At 39.2% G+C, this 18,727-nt stretch overlaps 1 long non-coding RNA gene across 1 annotated transcript; it reads left to right on the top strand.

Annotated features, from left to right (window-relative positions):
* Positions 1-8,641: 8,641 nt before the first annotated feature.
* LOC309858206 lies at positions 8,642-9,147 on the top strand. Its single transcript, XR_014308101.1, has 2 exons — positions 8,642-8,686; positions 8,868-9,147. It is a non-coding gene; the product is annotated as an uncharacterized lncRNA (long non-coding RNA).
* Positions 9,148-18,727: the final 9,580 nt, after the last annotated feature.

Genomic DNA, 18,727 nt, shown 5'->3' with positions numbered 1-18,727 from the left:
TGGCCTTGACCTTAAACCTGACCCTAACCCTGAATGTACACCTAACTCTGACCCAATCCAAGATCCTGAACATAATCGTAACCCTAAAGCTAACCCTGATTCTTAACCTACTCATAAAACAGATCCTAAACATAAAGCTGACCTTACCATAACCATGAACCTAACCCTGACCCTGACCCTAACCCTGACACTAAACCTGTCCCAAACCTAACCCTAACCCTGACATGAACCTTGCCCCCAAACCAAAACTTGAACCTGACCCTAAATCTGACCATGACCCTGAACCTGCCCCTAAACCTAACCGTCACCCTAACACTGACCCTGACCCTGACTCTGATCGTTACGCTAACCGTGACCCTACTGTGAGCCTGACCCTAAACCTAACCATGAACCTAACCCTAACCCTGACCCCTACCCTAAGCCTTACGCTAACCCTGACCCCAACGAGGTCTAAACCTAACCCTGACCCTAAGTCTTTGTAAACCCTAACCCTAACACTAACCTAGTCTAAACCCAGCTCTGTTGCCTCCAGCGGGGAAAACAGCTGCACCCAGGCCTCCCAAGGGCTGGGTGGAGTCTGAATGGGGGTCACTGGATGGGCACTGCATTGAGTGGAGTGTGAGCCTGAGCAGCTTGCGCACCGGTGGCTCAGGGAGCTTTGCTACAGCAGGAAGTTCGGTAAGGAGCCCCCAGGCAGTGGTGGCCTCACTTCCCTGACGACAGAGCCCTACGGAATTGCAACCCATGTATCCAGGCAACCCATTACAGAGAAAAAACCCCTGCCCAGCTCATTTCTAGGCACATCCTAAAGGAAGCGACATGTTCTTCTGCTGTACTGAAGCCGGGAGGATGCAGGGAGAAGAGAGCTCACCCGCCAGACACGTCGCCTCCCTTCAGGTCATATCATGTTTCCCCAATGCCTCAGACCCTTTGGCTAATAAAATCAAAAGGTGACACCAGGGGGCTCAGAGTCAGAGAGTCCCACACCTTCTGATCCACGGGTGTAGCCCTAGGTCTCTTCCCCGTTTCTGTGTGTGTGTGTGTGCCTCTGGGTGTCTGTGTGTCTGTGTGTAAAGAGGACCTTGCCATGCCATCGTGGGAGGAGATGCCCCAAGCAGGATCAGGCTGATGAGGGTTTAGATGTCTGGTGGGCAAGTTATGTTCACACACCAGTTTAAGGCTGGTTAAGTGGGATCGGGTGGAGGGTCTACACCCTTCTGCACAGGGTTTATCCTGAGACCCTGAACGGATGGGTCCATGACCCAGGAGCGGGGCTAACCCTAACAGTAACCACTAACCCTGACCCTGACACTGACTGTGAGCCTGCCCCAAACCCTAACCCAAACGCTGACACTGACCCTGACCCGGACACATTATGCCCCGCCCATGCTTAAGTACGAAGAGGGCACAAACACGCATTTTGACCCTCAGCGTGAGTCCTGTCCTCTAGTAAGTCTTCTCAGTGGCTGGACCATTAGACGTCATAATGGGCTTGCCATGCCCCTAGGCCCCAAGTTTTAACCAGCTTTCTGGTTGTCCCCTCGCCCCTCCCCAGGGCTCTGCTCTGGAAACTCTCTTTTGGTGGGACACCTGAGGTAAAAACAAAACAAAACCAACTCCTCCCATCTCAAAGAATAACCCCAAACTCTTCGGATCGGGCCAAATGCCCAGAGAGGAAGACTCGTCCATGGCCCATGAGGCCACCCGGACATTCCACGGCCATCAGTGACACAATATCCAGAGACAAAATCTTGAGCAAGCGTCTCACACTTGCCCCCTTGTTCATATCCTGAAGAGTTCTCCTCACTGTCTGTAGATCAGTCCTGCAATACCTACGACCCGAAACCTAAGCCGAGTTTGTGTTTTCAGACAACTGTCCCCACAGCCCTGGCCCACAAAACCTACAGGCACAGGTTCTTGGAGCCAAACCTGAGGACTGTACCTGGGAATTCTGCCCATTCCATTGGCCACAAACCTAGAAATAGGATGATAAACCTCCAAAGTGCCCGGGGCCATCCCAATAGTGTTGACTGCCCAGGAAAAACAAGGGCGGTCTGACACCAGCTGAGCATCTACCTGCACTTAGACCCGTGGACAGATGTCCCCAGAGGTAAATTGCAGTGAGCAGGCCCCTAGATCTTAATCGGATCCATTGCTTTGTTGTCCAGGCATCTCTCCTCAGAGGCCTGGATTCCAATAGCAGCATATGGCTGTTTCTTGAGGCACCCATCAGAAGAAATCTCGTCTCCACGTGGGAATCTTGCACGTTGGAGCTGAGTCAAAGCCTCTGGTTAGGAGAACCCTTCAGGGACCCTGTGCCACTGCCTCATTCCAAGTTCTCCATGGACACAAACCCATATTAGGACCCATCCACAAGAGAGTCCATTTCAACTCAACCCTCTCAGTTTCTCCCCCAGATCCAGCAGATCTAACCTGTCTTGTCACTAGGACACAAGAGGAATGAGAGTCGGGCTCCCCAGCCATCCATCCTTAGAACCCTACTCGGAATCGATCCGTATGGGAAGTCCTGGAGCCAACCCACAGGTCTCAATCGCCCTGCAGAAGAATCTTTACGGTTTGGAGAATCTCACAACTCCCATCGTGGGAAAAATTCCATGGCCTCGTGATCCACCACCTCTTCATGAAGAGGGCCATAAGGGACAAAAAATCCAACCTGAGTGTTTGTCAGATCCTCACCTGATTTCAGATGCACGAGATCTTGTTTCATCTGCAGAGCGTACCTGCCATGTCCTTGCCCAGACCCTAAGGTTGCTTGTGTTCTCAGATTTCTGTCCTCAACTCCTGGCCCACAAGCCCTCCAGTTTGGCAGTTCCAGAACTACAAAGCAGCCCTCTGCCTGCCCTCCAGAAGAAAAAACATTGCCCTCTGGGGCTAACAAGAAACCCCCGAAATATATGGGGGAAATATCCCTAGAAAAACAGCTATAATAACTGGCTGCTCTTTATTGATCCAGGTCTTGCGGTAGGCAAAGAAGAGCTGGTTTTAGCCAGAGGATGATCTCCGTTTGTCTTCATGATCGGGCATTTCCTGCAAGCCAGGCATGGGGCTCTGCACTAGAGCTGCAAATGCTGGGGGGCCCTCACTGTTCCTTTTCTCTTCTCAGAGGGACAACGGGCATGTCCATGGTGCAGTGTGACATGCTTTACCACAGGGAGATAAAAGACTGCCAAGGGTAGGTTGGAGCTAGGAAAAACCACTTAGGAACAGATTTTCAGGGGAGGTGATAGACAAGGGCAAAGTGAAGAACGAGGATGAGTGTGTCAAGTTTCAAAGTGCCAGGAAGCAGCACAGTGCATTCGGGAAACTACAGCAAGTTCATGACAACCGACAGCTGATCTGGCAGCATCACCTGGGGATGGAGGCTGAGCCCCGGGGTTAACACTGGGGGTGAGATGGTTTGTAGACTATGGCGAGGAGGTGAGGTACTACACTGTGGGGGCACAGGGAGCTACCGGAGGATTTCAAATATCAGAATCGTAACCATAATAGTATATTTAATTGCATCCTAGCTTTCATCAAGTGTAAGATGCACTATAGTTTATGTTCGACTAAGAAAGAGAAATGCTGTCAGTTAAACTAGGATATGTCATCAAGTGCAAGGTGAGTGCCATCTTAAGAGATATTAAAATGGGGGGGTGGAAATATCTTAGAACTATAAATTGTGGTACTAGAATAATTAAGAAAAGTTCGAACACTTGGATCAACTAAAATTGTGATTATTGCTTACCATGTGCCCAAACTATATTAAGTCTTAGAACAAGAGACGTTCTCATCTTGATGCCGCGCAGCTGTTAGACCCAAAGTACAGAGCGCAGTAGCCAATGACCAGCAGGCCCCAAGTGCCATGTGAAGACTCTAAGAGCAACTGCATTTGAGAGAGGAAACGGTTGAGATTGGGCTTTATGAGGTAGAGAATTATTAGCTGGGAAAGTAGGAAAATTGACACAGAATCGGAATTGATGCCCCTACATGACAGAGTTGGTGAAACTTCCCTTCTCAGAGATCTTGAGGCTCCTCAGAAATGTATTTTTCATTTTGGACAGAACATTCAGGATAAATATGATCTGTTCGAGTTCCTGGTTCTCTCATCCGACTGTTTCTTAAGCTTCACTGGCACAAGAAAAGGGTTTTGATAGTCCAGGGTAAATCCTGACAAAAGCAAAGCACGGTATCTATGAAAAACTAACCACTCAGAAGAGAACAACAGATAAAAGGCCAGAACGACCTGACCCTGCAGGATAGGTAAGGCTGGTCCGGCAACAGGGGTAGAGGGGAAGTGCCCATCTCCGGCTAGAAGAGCTAGAGAAGTCCCCTTCTGGAGAGACCACCAGGAGAGGAGAGCAGTAGGTGCTGATGGTGAATATTTTATTCAGCCGAGAAGGTCATAATGACAAAGTTCCATGATCAGAGTAAACATATGGGATTAAAAAATTAAAAATAAGAAAAAGATTTTTTTTAAAAAGACTTTTTTTTAAGGAATTTAAACAAAAGTCCTTTTTAAGAGACAGTTGGCTGTTTAAACCAAAAGTACAACTCACTGAGAGAATTGCCGCATTATTTATTGGGGTAGAAAGGACCTGGAATGTAGAAAGACCCATTCTGCAGAGGAAAAAATAGAATCACTAACAGGCCTCATGGCTTGCACAGCCAGTGGCTAGAATCCCTGCCTCATGAGACCCTGTGCTAGAAGGCCGCTAGAACCATCTCAACTATGTTAGTCTTTCTTGGAAGCCAACAAGTGTTTGCCCAGTTAAGAGCACGGTAACAATCAGTCACATTATGTTATAATGATTGTTGATATCTTTAAAAGCCTTGTTAAGTTCCTTTTTGAGTAACCCTCACCCCACCCTTAGAGAAATTTATCTGTGGTTCACCTCTTTGAAATACCTCATTGTTGTTCCACATTTATCATAGCCAAAAAAAAAAAAAAAAAGCTTTTTATTAACAAAGGGTTCAGAAGGGGGCGCCACTGTAAACAATGAGAGTTTCGCTGCCTGGACGATTTTGTTGCAGAAACAGCTGAAAGCAATCAGGTCAGACAGAGCCAAGGGCTGGAGGCATTTTTAAAATTACAAAAACCGAACCAAATCAAACCAAAACAAAAATCAAAAATCAAAACCAATGGCCAAGATTTCAAGTTTGCTACTAAAGGCATGACATTCTCCTAAGACATGCGAGTGACTTGATCAATATATTTATATATTTATATTTGAAGAAGAAGGAACTATTTGATGCAGCATATCCACGTTGATTAAAAATTACCAGATATGGGGTCTCCTGCGTGGCTCAGTGGTTTAGGCCTCTGCCTTCGGCTCAGGTCATGATTTCAGGGTCCTGGGATTGAGCCCCACATCGGGCTCTCTGCTCAGCGGGGAGCCTGCTTCCCCCCTCTCTCCCTGCCTCCCTCTCTACCTACTTGTGATCTGTCTGTCAAATGGGTAAATAAGATCTTTAAATAAAGAATTACTTGATGTGAAATACATCGAGGGTATGGGAAGGAAAATGATTTCACCTGATCTGACTAAGAAGTGGTTGAAGCCTGAATTAAAGTGCTATAAAAAGAGTAAAGACCTGGGAAATATATGGGGTAAAAATCCCTAGACAAACAGCAATAATAACTGGCTGCTCTTTATTGATCCAGATCCTGCGGTAGGCAAAGAAGAGCTGGTTTTAGCCAGAGGATGATCTCTGTTTGTCTTCATGATTCGGCATTTCCTGCAAGCCAGGCATGGGGCTCTGCACTAGAGCTGCAAATGCTGGGGGGCCCTCACTGTCCCTTTTCTCTTCTCAGGGGGACAACGGGCATGTCCATGGTGCAGTGTGACATGCTTTACCACAGGGAGATAAAAGACTGCCAAGGGTATGTTGGAGCTGGGAAAAGCCACTTAGGAACAGATTTTCAGGGGAGGTGATAGAGAAGGGCAAAGCGAAGAATGAGGATGAGTGTGTCAAGTTTCAAAGTGCCAGGAGTCAGCACAGTGCATTCGGGTAACTACAGCAAGTTCATGACAACCGACAGCTGATCTGGCAGCATCACCTGGGGATGGAGGCTGAGCCCCGGGGTTAACACTGGGGGTGAGATGGTTTGTATACTATGGCGAGGAGGTGAGGTACTACACTGTGGGGACACAGGGAGCTACCGGAGGATTTCAAATATCAGAATCGTAACCATAATAGTGTATTTAATTGCATCCTAGCTTTCATCAAGGGTAAGATGCACTATAGTTTATGTTCGACTAAGAAAGAGAAAGGCTGTCAGTTAAACTAGGATATGTCATCAAGTGCAAGGTGAGTGCCACCTTAAGAGATATTAAAATGGGGGGGTGGAAAAAATCTTAGAAGTATAAATTGTGGTACTAGAATAATTAAGAAAAATCATACAAGAACACTTGGTTCAACAAAAAAATTGATTATTGCTTACCATGTGCCCCAAACTATATTAAGTCTCCAAAAATTTTATATCATTTGAGTATACATATATATAAAATTACATTTAAAGTTTTAAAAATATCAGCAAATATTTTCGTTTAAATGCAAATTTCAAAGAAAATCTACTTTTCCAAACTCGACTTTTTATCCTATTGTTTTTTAATTTTGTCGACAACTGATAAAAAGTTTAGCGAGACTATAAATGTTTGATCGAAAAAAATGATTAATACATGTAGGTTCAAATTATTATGTTCCATTAAAAATGATTTATTCTTTGATGAACATCTGTTTGGTAATATGTTGTATCCAGATATAGTAAATTAATGACATATATAAAATTATAGGGAAATGACACCTTCCGTTCCATTATGAGTAGAGCTTTTAAAATGCTATTTGTCACAACCTGTCATCTTGTCATTATGTAGCATTATGTAGCATTTAAAAAATGTATACTCTTCACTTTGAAGTCTTTTAGAAATCTAAAATATGACTTTCTATGGTTTGTGTTTCCATATTCCTCTATTGCCAGTTTGAACAAATCCACATGCTTTGATTCAAAGGTAATAAATTCCTCTTATTTGGAAAAATGATGTTTATTTTTGTTCTCTCACCCTTAGCAGGTGGTTTCATTTTAGCACACTTCAGAGTTATAATTTCATGCTTATTAAAAACATTTATTATGATCTACGTAGATGAATGAAACTTTTATTTATTAAATTATTTGCCAAAAAAAATCTGTCATTTTTAAAAATGTATTTCCTTTGAAGGGTTATTTTAGAGCATTCAGAGAGGATCTAGGGGTGTGGTATTATGCAATTTTTAAGTAGGTATGAAATGGTTATTTATATGATTGTTTCTTTAAGGCTTCTGTATATTGTCCATTATATGCTATAAAATATTTTGAAAGTAAATTTAAGGCATGTTTTACATAGTTTCTTTTTTGGAAAAAAATATTGAAATGACTTATGAAATTCAGTATACTCTCAACATTATTTTTTCCTGAAATTTACAAATTGTCTACTGAACCTATTATATGGCAGATATTTTCCAAAGTGGTGGTATCATGATATATGCCAACAACAGTTTAGATTTTTTGTTGCTTCTCAATCTAGCTCAGACGAAGTACAATTAGCCTTTATAATTTTAGCCATTCTAATAGATATGTAAGCATGTCTCATTATGATTTTAATTTGTATTTCTTTAATGTCTAAATGTTGAGAAATTTGTCATGTGCTTATAAGCCATCCATATCCTTTTGGTGACATGTCTCTGCAATAATTTTCTTCACATGTAAAATTGGATACTCTGTTTGGTTATTAGTAAGGTTTTTTATTTTTATTCATTTTTTAATAATCAGAATAGATGTCCATTATCAGATATATAATTTTCAAATCCCTTCTCCATCTTTACGGTTTCTCAATGGAGCTTTGATAGCTGTGTCTTTCAAGAAATATGCTACTTCTTTCCTGGTACACGGATGTATGACTAGAACATTATCAATGTTGACCTTTGCAAAGAAAATCAAGGCTTAAGATATATGTAGTCTGCGGTTGTTGGGAGTGTTCTGTAATATCAAGCATATCTAGTTAGTTGATAATTTTGTTCAAGTCTTACATATCTTACCAATTTGATGACCATTTGTCTATATAATCTTAAAATAAAAGTGTTGAAATTTTTTTCCATTTCTCTTCTAAGGTAGAAGTTATGATTTTTGTTCTTAGTTTTTCCCTATATATCACCAAATCTGTTATTAAGTATTAAAAGTCAAGAATTATTATACTCCCTGATGAATTCATCCTTTTACTCTTCTGTAATTTTGACTTGATCTTTATGTCTGATAATGAAATTTGCTTTAAAATCACTTTTCATTATCTTGATATAACCACCAAAGTTATAGTGTGATTAGTGTTAATATAGCATATTTTTTCTTTTACTTTTTAAAGCACTTCTATATTTAATCCTGACAAAAAAAAAAAAACAAAACAAAACAGCTTTTTAGCTCTGGAAGCACATTTCTAAATTATCTTTTTTTTTTTTTTAAATGAAGCAGTAGCAATTTTTGTTAAGGGACCTAAACTGAAAGTAGGTTTAGAAATTTATTTATTTATTTATTTATTTATTTATGAAAAGATTTTGTTTATTGACAGCAAGAGAGAGAAAGAGAGAGAGAGAGAGTGGAAGCGCACAAGCGGGGGGAATCACGTGCAAAGGGAGAGGAAGAAGCAAGCTCCTTGGGGTGCAAGTAGTCCCATGCAGGGCTGGAGCCCTGTACACTGGAATCATGACCTCAGCCAAAGGCAAACATCTGCTTAAACAACTGAGTCATCCAGGCACCCCTAGAAAATTTAAAAAAAAAAAAGACCTTTCAAAAACATTTTGTTTCTTTCTTTTTTTAAAATATTTTATTTATTTGAGAGACAGAGAGATAGGAAGAGGAACTATAAGCAGGGCAGAGGGAAAAGGAGAAGCAGGTTTCCCACTGAGCAGAGAGCCTGATGTGGGGCTCCATCCCAGGACCCTGGGATCATGACCTGAAAAGAAGGGACACTTATGGAGGAAGCCACCCAGACACCTCTTTTTTTTTTTTTTAATATATGGCAACTGATGCTTCCCAGCCACGAGGAGCATATTACCCATTGATTAAATCTTTGATAAACAACCTATTTAAAAAGGTGTGTAAATATATACTTACTCAGATTTATACACTTTGTGTTTTCTTCATAGTTTGGGGCTGGACCCCATGGTCACAACACTGCTTTCAGTCTTTGCCTTCCCATCTTTTGATACCAGGTATTTGGTCAGCAAAGCAAATTAGTATCAAAATTAATAAGCCCTTGGCACCATATCTCTGGAGCAGGGGTTGCTCTTAGCCAAGGCCCACAGCAGTTGACCTCCCCTCGTTAGTGCTATAGCACCAAGGACTAGGTCCCTGCCACCAGAACTCAGTCTTACATGTTATGCTAAGCAGACAAAACCAAAACAGGAAAGCTCCAACAGCTTTCACTGGCATGCCTCATCTCCCACTCCCTCGAAGTCCAGGCAGTACCAGATGCCAGGGAGGGGTCTTGGTCCAACATATGGGCGGGAAGGAAGTAGCCACAAGCAAGTACCTGCCTCTCTGTGCCTTTCTTTTATGAGCAGGTTGTAAGGAGGAGGAAGAGGAAGGGGAAGAGAGGTGAACTTCAAGGGGTGAAGGCCTCAGGTAGGCAGCTGGCTCCTGCCAGTAGGAAAGGGACAAAGGAGAAGGCAGTGAGTCTTGCAGGGAGGGTGGGGGGTAAGGGTTACAGCTTATGACGTAATATGGACAGGAGTAATAGGGATACTAGTCATTTGAGTCCACCATTGGCAAGCTGGGCTGGGTGTCAGGGCAGATAGGCCTCCCTGGGCAACGGCACATGAGAGAAGGTGGAATTCTTCTCTGAGGAGCAGGTGGAGCTTCAGGTGTTGGGAAAGCATAGACAGTATTGTTCCAGGGCCAAGGACAGGTACAGGTACTCCTGGTTGGAGGTCACGGCCACAGTATGATCCAGGTCTTCTACCAGCAGCTTGAAGGAACCACATGCCAGCCACCCCTCATTATTGTGTATAACTGGTGCACTTATTGGCTTATCCATCAAATGACTCCTTCAGCAGCTTGAAAGCCACCTCCACAGGCACTCCAGGATATGGGAGGCTTCCAGATTGAAGATTTTGCACAGGATCACCCCAAAAGACCAGAAGTCACTCTGGTGGATGTAGCTCTGGTCAAACATGGCCTTAGGGACCATCCACTTCACAGGCAGTCCACTGTTGGTTGTCTTTTTATAGTAACTGATGTGGTGATATCTCTGGCAAGGCTGAAGTCAGAGATCTTCATCATGTTGTCCTTTGTCACCAGCACTTCCCTGGTGGCCAGGTCTTGGTGTATGCACTTCTTGGAGGCAAGGTACTCCATGCCTCAGGCTACCTGATAGGCACAGGATACCAGGTCCTTGGAGGAGAGTTGCTCTGCTGCATTGCGGCTGATATTGTAACAGTACTCCAGGTCAGGAGGCCTCTGGGCCTGCAGGTACTCCTGTATGTTGTCTTTGGAGGCATATTCCATGAGAGTGTACGAAGGACCATCCTGTGTGCAGAACCCAGCAGGTTGATGGTGTCCTTGTGCTGTCCAATCATCTTCATCATCTCCATTTCTGAGATTAGATTTAACAGGTCTTTCTCTGTTGCATCTGACTTCAACATCTTCACAGACACTTTAGTCAAATGGTTGGATTTGTCTTTGTCCAGCCCAATGGCCTCCTCCAACACCACCTGCCCAAAGTAGGCCTGTCTTAGGGGTCTGCCTAAACTGCCTACAACCAGCCTGTCTCAAGGCAGTTATGAACTCTAGATTATCCTCAAAAACATTAAACCACAAGCTAAAAATTCTATTCACTAGGTCTCTCTCGCAGTTCTAATTTTCTTATCTTTCATCATTTATCTTTTTCCTAATTCTTATTTTCAGTATAGTTTATTTTGCTTCCAGGTGTTTCCACTGGTTTCTGTATGCTGTTTCATAGGGAAGAATTATCCTGTCATAAAATTATTTCTTGAGCATTCATTACATCTCTCAGTTAAAATGGGTTCTTTTATGGTATTGATTCATTTGAGTTTTCTCAAAATGGGAAGAATTTTCAAAATGGTGTTTTCCTCAAGGTTCAGAGTATGTCTTAGCCTCATCTTTAAGCTTTTTGAAATTCACTTTACAAATTCTTGTCCCTCTTTTTATCTTTTTAAAATAAAATGTTTTATTTTTACTATTTTTTTATTTGAGTATAGTGATAGTCAGTGTTACATTGGTTTCAGGTTTTCAATATCTCCATACATTATTCTATGATTACTATAAATATAGCCACCATCTGTCACCATATAACACTATTATAATATCATTGATTATATTCTCTACACTGTCCCAGATCTCTTTTTAAAATCTCTAATTTTTATGTTTTCTGTTATTCCAATTTTCAACCATCATTTTACATGGTTACTTTAATAAAATATGCCTGATTACACACTCTTTGCTGAAAACCATAGCATTTGATTTATAGTAGTCTTCTTCTTCCTCTTTTTTTTTAAATTAACATATAATGTATTATTAGCCCCAGGGGTACAGGTCTGTGAATCGCCAGGTTTACACACTTCACAGCACTCACCACAGCACATACCCTCCCCAATGTTCATAACCCCACCACCCTCTCCCTACCCTCCCCTCCCCCTGGCAACTCTCAGTTTGTTTTGTGAGATTAAGGGTCTCCTATGGTTTGTCTCCCTCCTGATCCCATCTCGTTTCATTTACTCTTTTCCTGTCCCCCAAGCACCCACATTGCACCTCCAGTTCTTCATATCAGAGAGATCATAAGATAGTGTCTTTCTCTTGTTGACTTATTTTGCTAAGCATAATACCCTCTAGTTCCATCCATGTCATCGCAAATGGCAAGATTTCATTTCTTTTGATGGCTGCATAGTATTCCATCATATATATATATATATATATATATATATATATATATATATATATATTTATTTATACCATTCATTTGTTGATGGACATCTAGGTTCTTTCCATAGTTTGGCTATTGTGGATATTGCTGCTATAAACATTTGGTGCACGTGCCCCTTTGGATCATATACTAGTCTTCTTTACCTCTATCAGAAGCCCAGGAAGCTTTATTTATTTATTTACTCACACAAACACATGATCCAACACAACGTTTTTTGTTGTTCAAATGTATTATAATGTCTTACCGCTTAACACTATGCTTACTGTTCTCTTTCACTGTCTGACTAAATCCTCATCATCACTATGCCATTTAATGACAAAGAACAATTGAACTCAGAGTTCTCTCCATATCAGGGAATGAAGACTCCACCCTTCTGTTTGTGCAGGTAAAATAAATGTTGATATTGTCTGTCCTGCACATACCCCATCCTGTTCACCGGAATATTCACCATCAAAATATATACAAAATAAAAACCATACCTCACCACTTCTATTACCACCCAGCATGCTAAAAACACCATCATATGTTCCTGAATTATTGACTTGATTGATAGCCCCACTTCCACACATACTGCACTCCTTTCTCCCTGCAAATTTATTTTGGTACAGCAACTTAACCTAAAAATCAAGTCAGATGATTTTATTCTGCTGTTGAAAGTCTTTTGGTATCTTCCCCTTTCATATTAAATAAAAACTGAAGGCATTTCAATGTACTAGAAGGTACAATACGTTCTTCCTCTCTCCACCACTATGAACTCCTCATTGGCCTCCTTGCTTTTCCTCAAAAGTAACAGACAAGCTTTTCACACAAAGTCTATATACTTACTTGCTCTGCCTAGAGCAATCTTTTCCTTTAATATTTGTATAACACCCTCCTTCACTTCCTGGGTCTTTGTGCAAATAACATCTCCTAAATGAGATATAACCACCCGACACAAAATAAAATTAACTTTCATCCCAGCATTCTCCAATGGCTTTTACCTTTCTTGTATTTCTTTGTAACACTTATCGCCATCAACCATCAATCATTATTCTATTACTGGTTTATTTCCTTATTTGAGACAGAGAGAGAGAGAATTGGGAGGGTGCGCAGAGGAAGAAGAAAACACCCCACTGCCTAGAAAGCCTGCTGGGGAGTTACATCCCAGGACCCTGAGATCATGACCCAAGCCAGAGGCAGTCACTCAATGGACTGAGCCACTGAAGCGCCCCTCTATTATTGGTTTATTTCACTATTATATTTCAAAAGAATGTAAGCTCTTTGTGGTCAGCTATTTTATATGTTTTATTAATTGAAGTATTCTCAGAAAGGTAGCTGGCAGATTGTAAGGGATCACTAAACTGTATTTTGTTGTTATTATTGGGCTCCTTTATGGGCTTTACCTCTTACGCTAGAAGTCTATCCTTCAGATGTAAGCAATAAGAATAGAACCCTGCTGCCGGGTTCAAATGAGTAAAAAGCCTGTATTAAGTGGATATTTTAAAAGCTAAATGAATGGCTTAATAGTTGTATATAGGGAGAAAGGGAACATATTTTCCACAGTTTAGAAGTGGAGTTCTTTTATAGAGTTCTTGTACAAGCCTACACTATTGAACGATAATGGGCAGTTGTACATTACAATTATACAAACACTTTGGTATTTATATCATTTTTTTGTAATTCATGACTGGATCATTTGATTCCTTAGGAGCATTACAGCATTTCAACTTTTCACGTTCAATAAACTTATTGGGGTTGCTACCTTTTTTATTCAAATGGAGAAATAGTCATGATTTAATCTAAATAAAGTGTTATTGATTGTGTTGTTTTCTAGGAATGAGTCGCACATGCTAGTTTAAAAGTTTTGTTAAATTCCCAAGTCTGTCACCGATAAAAGCCTTTTGTAGATTAGTAACTTGATCAAAACAGAAAAGTTATGTAACACTCAATTGTTATACTATCTTTGTTTCCATCTTGCATTGTAATAACGCCCATCTTAACTCTATTTAAGACAAGTCATCGACAGATGGCTTTCTGGCATTGATGGCATGATATGAAATCTAGTATAACTAAAAGTTTTTGGTTTTAGTAGCATATAAATCAATTTAGAAAAATATATGTATTTGAATATAAGATAAAGTTTTAAATTATTTGGCAATAGTAAACTAAACATTTTTTTGTAAATTTTTATTTTACAAAAAGTTTATTGAGCTCTTTTGCATATTGAAACAAGTTACAAAAAGTTAAGGTTTATTTACCCCAATTCAAAATTATTAGGAATATAATCATAGAGGTTGAAGTATTTAAAATATTGAACCCAAAATATTTTATTAGGTAAATTCATGAATGCTGAGCATTCACTGTTAAAATATACTAATACTATTGATAGACTGGTAGAAGCCTAAAATCAAATATTTATTAAATATTTATATCCATATCTTTTCATGGCTTGGTAATTCATTTCTCTAGCATTAAATAATATTCCATTGTTTGCATGTACTACACTTTATTTGACCTTTCACCTGTGGAATGATATCCTGGTTGCTTCCAAGCTTTTGTCAGTTATGAATAAAACTACTATAGACCTCTTTGTGGGTATAGATTTCATCTTCTTTGGATAAATACCAAGAACTGCTACTGCTGAATCATCTGGCAAGAATATGATTAGTTTTGTAAGAAACTGCCAAGTTGTTTTCCATTCTTTATTCTCAATAGACATGGAAGAACATTCCTGTTGCTCCACATCCTCACCAACATTTCGTGTTCTGTTTTCAGTGTTCTGAATTCTGGGTATGTACGGGTGTCTCTTTTTTGTTTTAATTTGCATTTTCCTGATGACATATGATGTGAAGCATCTTTTTATATGCTTATTTGCCATCTGTAATATTTTCTTTTGTGAGGTATCTGCTAAGGTCTTTGGCTCATTTTTAATCAGGTTTTTCCCCCATTGTTGAGTTTTAAGGGGTCTTTGTGTATTTTTGATTAACAGTCCTTTGCCAGATGTGTATTTTGCAAATTTTTTCTCATAGTCTGTGCTTTGCCTTTTCATTCTCTCGGCATTGTGTTTCACAGAGTAGACATTTTAAAATTCAGTGCTTGTGCTTTTGTAGCTAAAGTTATTGCCAAAACCAAGGTCATTTAAATTTTCTTCTATATTACCTTCTACATGTTTCATGTTTAGGTTTATAATCCAATCTGAGTTAATTTTTGTGAAGAGTGTATGATATCTGCCTGGATTTATTTTATTTTATTATTTTATTTTATTTTTATTTTATATTTTTACATTTAGCTTCACCATTACTCCAGAACCATTTGTTTAAAAGATTGCATTTTGCTCTCTTGTATTGCTTTTGCTTTTATATTAAATATAAAATATAATTGATAATATATATTCGGTTCCTTTAATCTAGTCTTTCTGTGGTATTACAATATCTTGCTTACAATTATCATTATGGTCAACTTTTTTTTAAAAAGATTTTATTTATTTATTTGACAGAGAGGGATCACAAATAGGCAGAGAGACAGACAGAGAGAGAGATGAGGAGAAGCAGGCTCCCTGCTGAGCAGAGAGCCCAATGCAGGACTCGATCCCAGGCCCCTGGGATCATGACCTGAGCCGAAGGTAGAGGCTTAACCCACTGAGCCACCCAGGCGCCCCATCGTTATGGTAAACTTTGAAGTCAGTCCTCAGTCTTTGTTCTCCTTCAACACTATGTTGACTATTGTGAGTCTTTGCCTCTTCATATAAACTTTAAAGTAAGTTTGTTAATATTAAAAAACAAAGAACTTGCTGGAATGCATTAATTGTATAGATAAACTTGGAAACCAGTGACCTCTTGAGCTTAGCAGGAGATAGACCATGGTCATCAGTTGTCACAGTGGTGCCTCTGGCAGAACCTTTTGCAAATCCCTAGGTAAAACGAGACGTCAAGGATCTGAGAGATGTCTAAGAAGTACTTGATACATCCCTTGGGTATGGTTTATTGAAGTGTCCACCTGTCTGAAAGCTGGGGAATCTAGATAAGGGAGGGAAAATTAGTTATGATAAAACATATCAACAAACATGAATAAATTTTGTAAAACTAATTGTCATGGCTCATATACAGTATGACCAACAGAGGGACAATCAAAAGGAAAGCATCAGTTATGTTTATTGTGAAATTTTTTTTATTCAAAATAAAGCAATGTGAGGGGAACACACTATGAGAAAATTACCATTTTTTAAATGGTAAATATCTTACCAAATGGAATAGGTTTTATATTCTAAGTAGTATATTGAACAGTAAAACATTGGGGTGCCTGGGTGGCTCAGTGGTTTGGGCTGCTGCCTTTGGCTCGGGTCATGATCTCAGGGTCCTGGGATTGAGCCCAGCATCGGGCTCCCTGCTCCGCAGGAAGCCTGCTTCCCTCTCTCTCTCTCTCTGCCTGCCTCTCTGCCTACTTGTGATCTCCATCTTTCAAATAAATAAATAAAATCTTTTAAAAAAAAGAAAAAAAGTTAAAACATTAAAAAATAAAATTTTAATTTAAAAAATTATGTAATTTTTAAAAAATGTTAAAAATAGTAGAACCATTTTTCGTATAACTGGAAAATACATTGTATATATAGCTATCAAAAATAACTTGTCATGGGGGCGCCTGGGTGGCCCAGTGGGTTAAAGCCTCTGCCTTCGGCTCAGGTCATGATCCCAGGATTCTTGGATCGAGTCCCACATTGAGCTCTCAGCTCAGCAGGGTTCCTGCTTCTTCCTCTCTCTCTGCCTGACTCTGCCTACTTGTGATCTCTGTCAAATAAATAAATAAAATCTTTTATAAAAAAATTTAAAAAAATAACTTGTCATGTCTGGAATCAGGAGCATATGGAAAAAAATAATATCTGAGGACAATACTTCTGCCGTTTTGTGCCTTGTTAATATTTTTAAACAGTCAGGCAACTTTTAGCTTTATTGAAATACCTGCTAAGATACCAGCAGTGCCTTTTGGAGCCCTATGACTATAAAAATTAATTGCAAATATTCAAAATGTTTACTATGGTGTCACTATTTAGGGCCACCACCAAGTATGTTTCAGAAGTAAGCATAACTGTTACTCTTCTGTAAGGCAAAAGGGCATATTTTCAGGAGTTCCATCTGCTGTACCAGGAGGTGAATCAAGTAATGATTTTGTCTATAAAATAATTCACTTTTCAATCTAACATTCCTTATTCTAACATTATAATAATAAAAACCAGGAGGAGACTAAAACAAACAAACAACTACAACTACAACAACCAGCTTTTCCTTCAGTGGAAAAGTAAATAGAACCTTATGAGTAGCCTGAAATTTATTTTTAAATATTTTTAAGATAAACGTTTTTGTTAGAAAACCATATATTTTATATTACTAAGAAATAACAGGCAAAGTTTTATTAACTTCTAAAAAGTCTAGTTACTTCTATTTATCTATTAACTCATCTCTTTTTGAAGTAGAACATGATCACAACTATTGTATCTACCCAAGTTTGTATGCTTTGGTTATTTTATGTTTGCTATTTCCTTGCTTAATTTTTACAATATTTGATACATAATAGTATCTTTAAGTCCATCTATGGTTTCACAGAATTTGTTTGAACTTCATAAAAATGTACCATACTTTTTGCACTGCCCTTGTTTTACTTCTCTATTAACTTTCCAAGATTTATTCACTTTAGAGTGTGTAGCTATCATTTATTTTTATTCCTCCATAATGCTATGTTTACAAATTTGTATTTATCTGTACTTTTAAAATTATCTTAATTATAAACCATTTCTCATCTCACGTAACACTCATGTTACTTCTACACTTATCAGATATTATGTAACTGAAAACCACAACTCAGCAACAATATAGCACCATTTTTCAAAATTAAATGGCTTACCAGAATTCTTTAATTCTATCCTTTATTTGTATTAGATGACCCTTTATTCTGGTATTTGGCATTGTTCATATGGAGGAAAGCTTATAAGTTGATATTCCATAAATAGAAGGATTTATTATGATTGATTAATTATTTTCATTTAGAATGCATAGAATATGGTTGATTTACTATTTCTTTCTTACTCTCTGCCTGGAACATAGTGCTATCTATGTAATAGCCACTAAAATATTAAGTTAATCACCTAGACTTTAAACTGCATATTAATAGGAATAACATACAGAACTCTTCTCAGATTGGGACACCTGGGTGGCTCAGTCAGTTAAGCGCCTGAGCCTTTAGCTCTTTGGGTCCTGGGACTCAGTTCTGCAACAGAATCCCTGCTTAGCCGGGAGTTTGCTTCTCCCTCACCCTGCTGCTCCCCCTGCTTGTGCTCTCTCTCACTCACAAATAAATAAAATTAAAAAAACAAATTCTTCTCAGATAGCTAATATAGAATATCGTCTTTGTATTCATCAAAGGGAAAGTGCCATATAATAATGAAATTCAGACTACTTCAAATTCATTTTTTAACCAGTAAGAAAGTACTGGAAACAAGCCAAAAATGTCTTTAATGAATCAAAGAAATAGATTGATTTTCAATATCTTAATGTTTCTAAAATAAATTGCAAGATTTTTATACTAGATATCAGTGTAAATATTCATTATACAAGGATATTCTAAAAACAAACGTGAGAAAACTACTTGTCATATATGATGACAAAAACGAGTTTGACAAAAGTCAGTTTGGGTAAAACTTACAACACCTACCACCTGAAACTCTTGTTCTATAATTTAATTATTTTAATTTACAAAAATACAAAAATAATATATCAGAGTAAGTCTAT

The sequence above is a fragment of the Mustela nivalis genome (assembly GCF_964662115.1).
Source record: "Mustela nivalis genome assembly, contig: HAP1_SCAFFOLD_2023, whole genome shotgun sequence".
Lineage (NCBI taxonomy): Eukaryota > Metazoa > Chordata > Mammalia > Carnivora > Mustelidae > Mustela > Mustela nivalis.
This window is presented reverse-complemented; position numbering and strand designations above follow the sequence as displayed.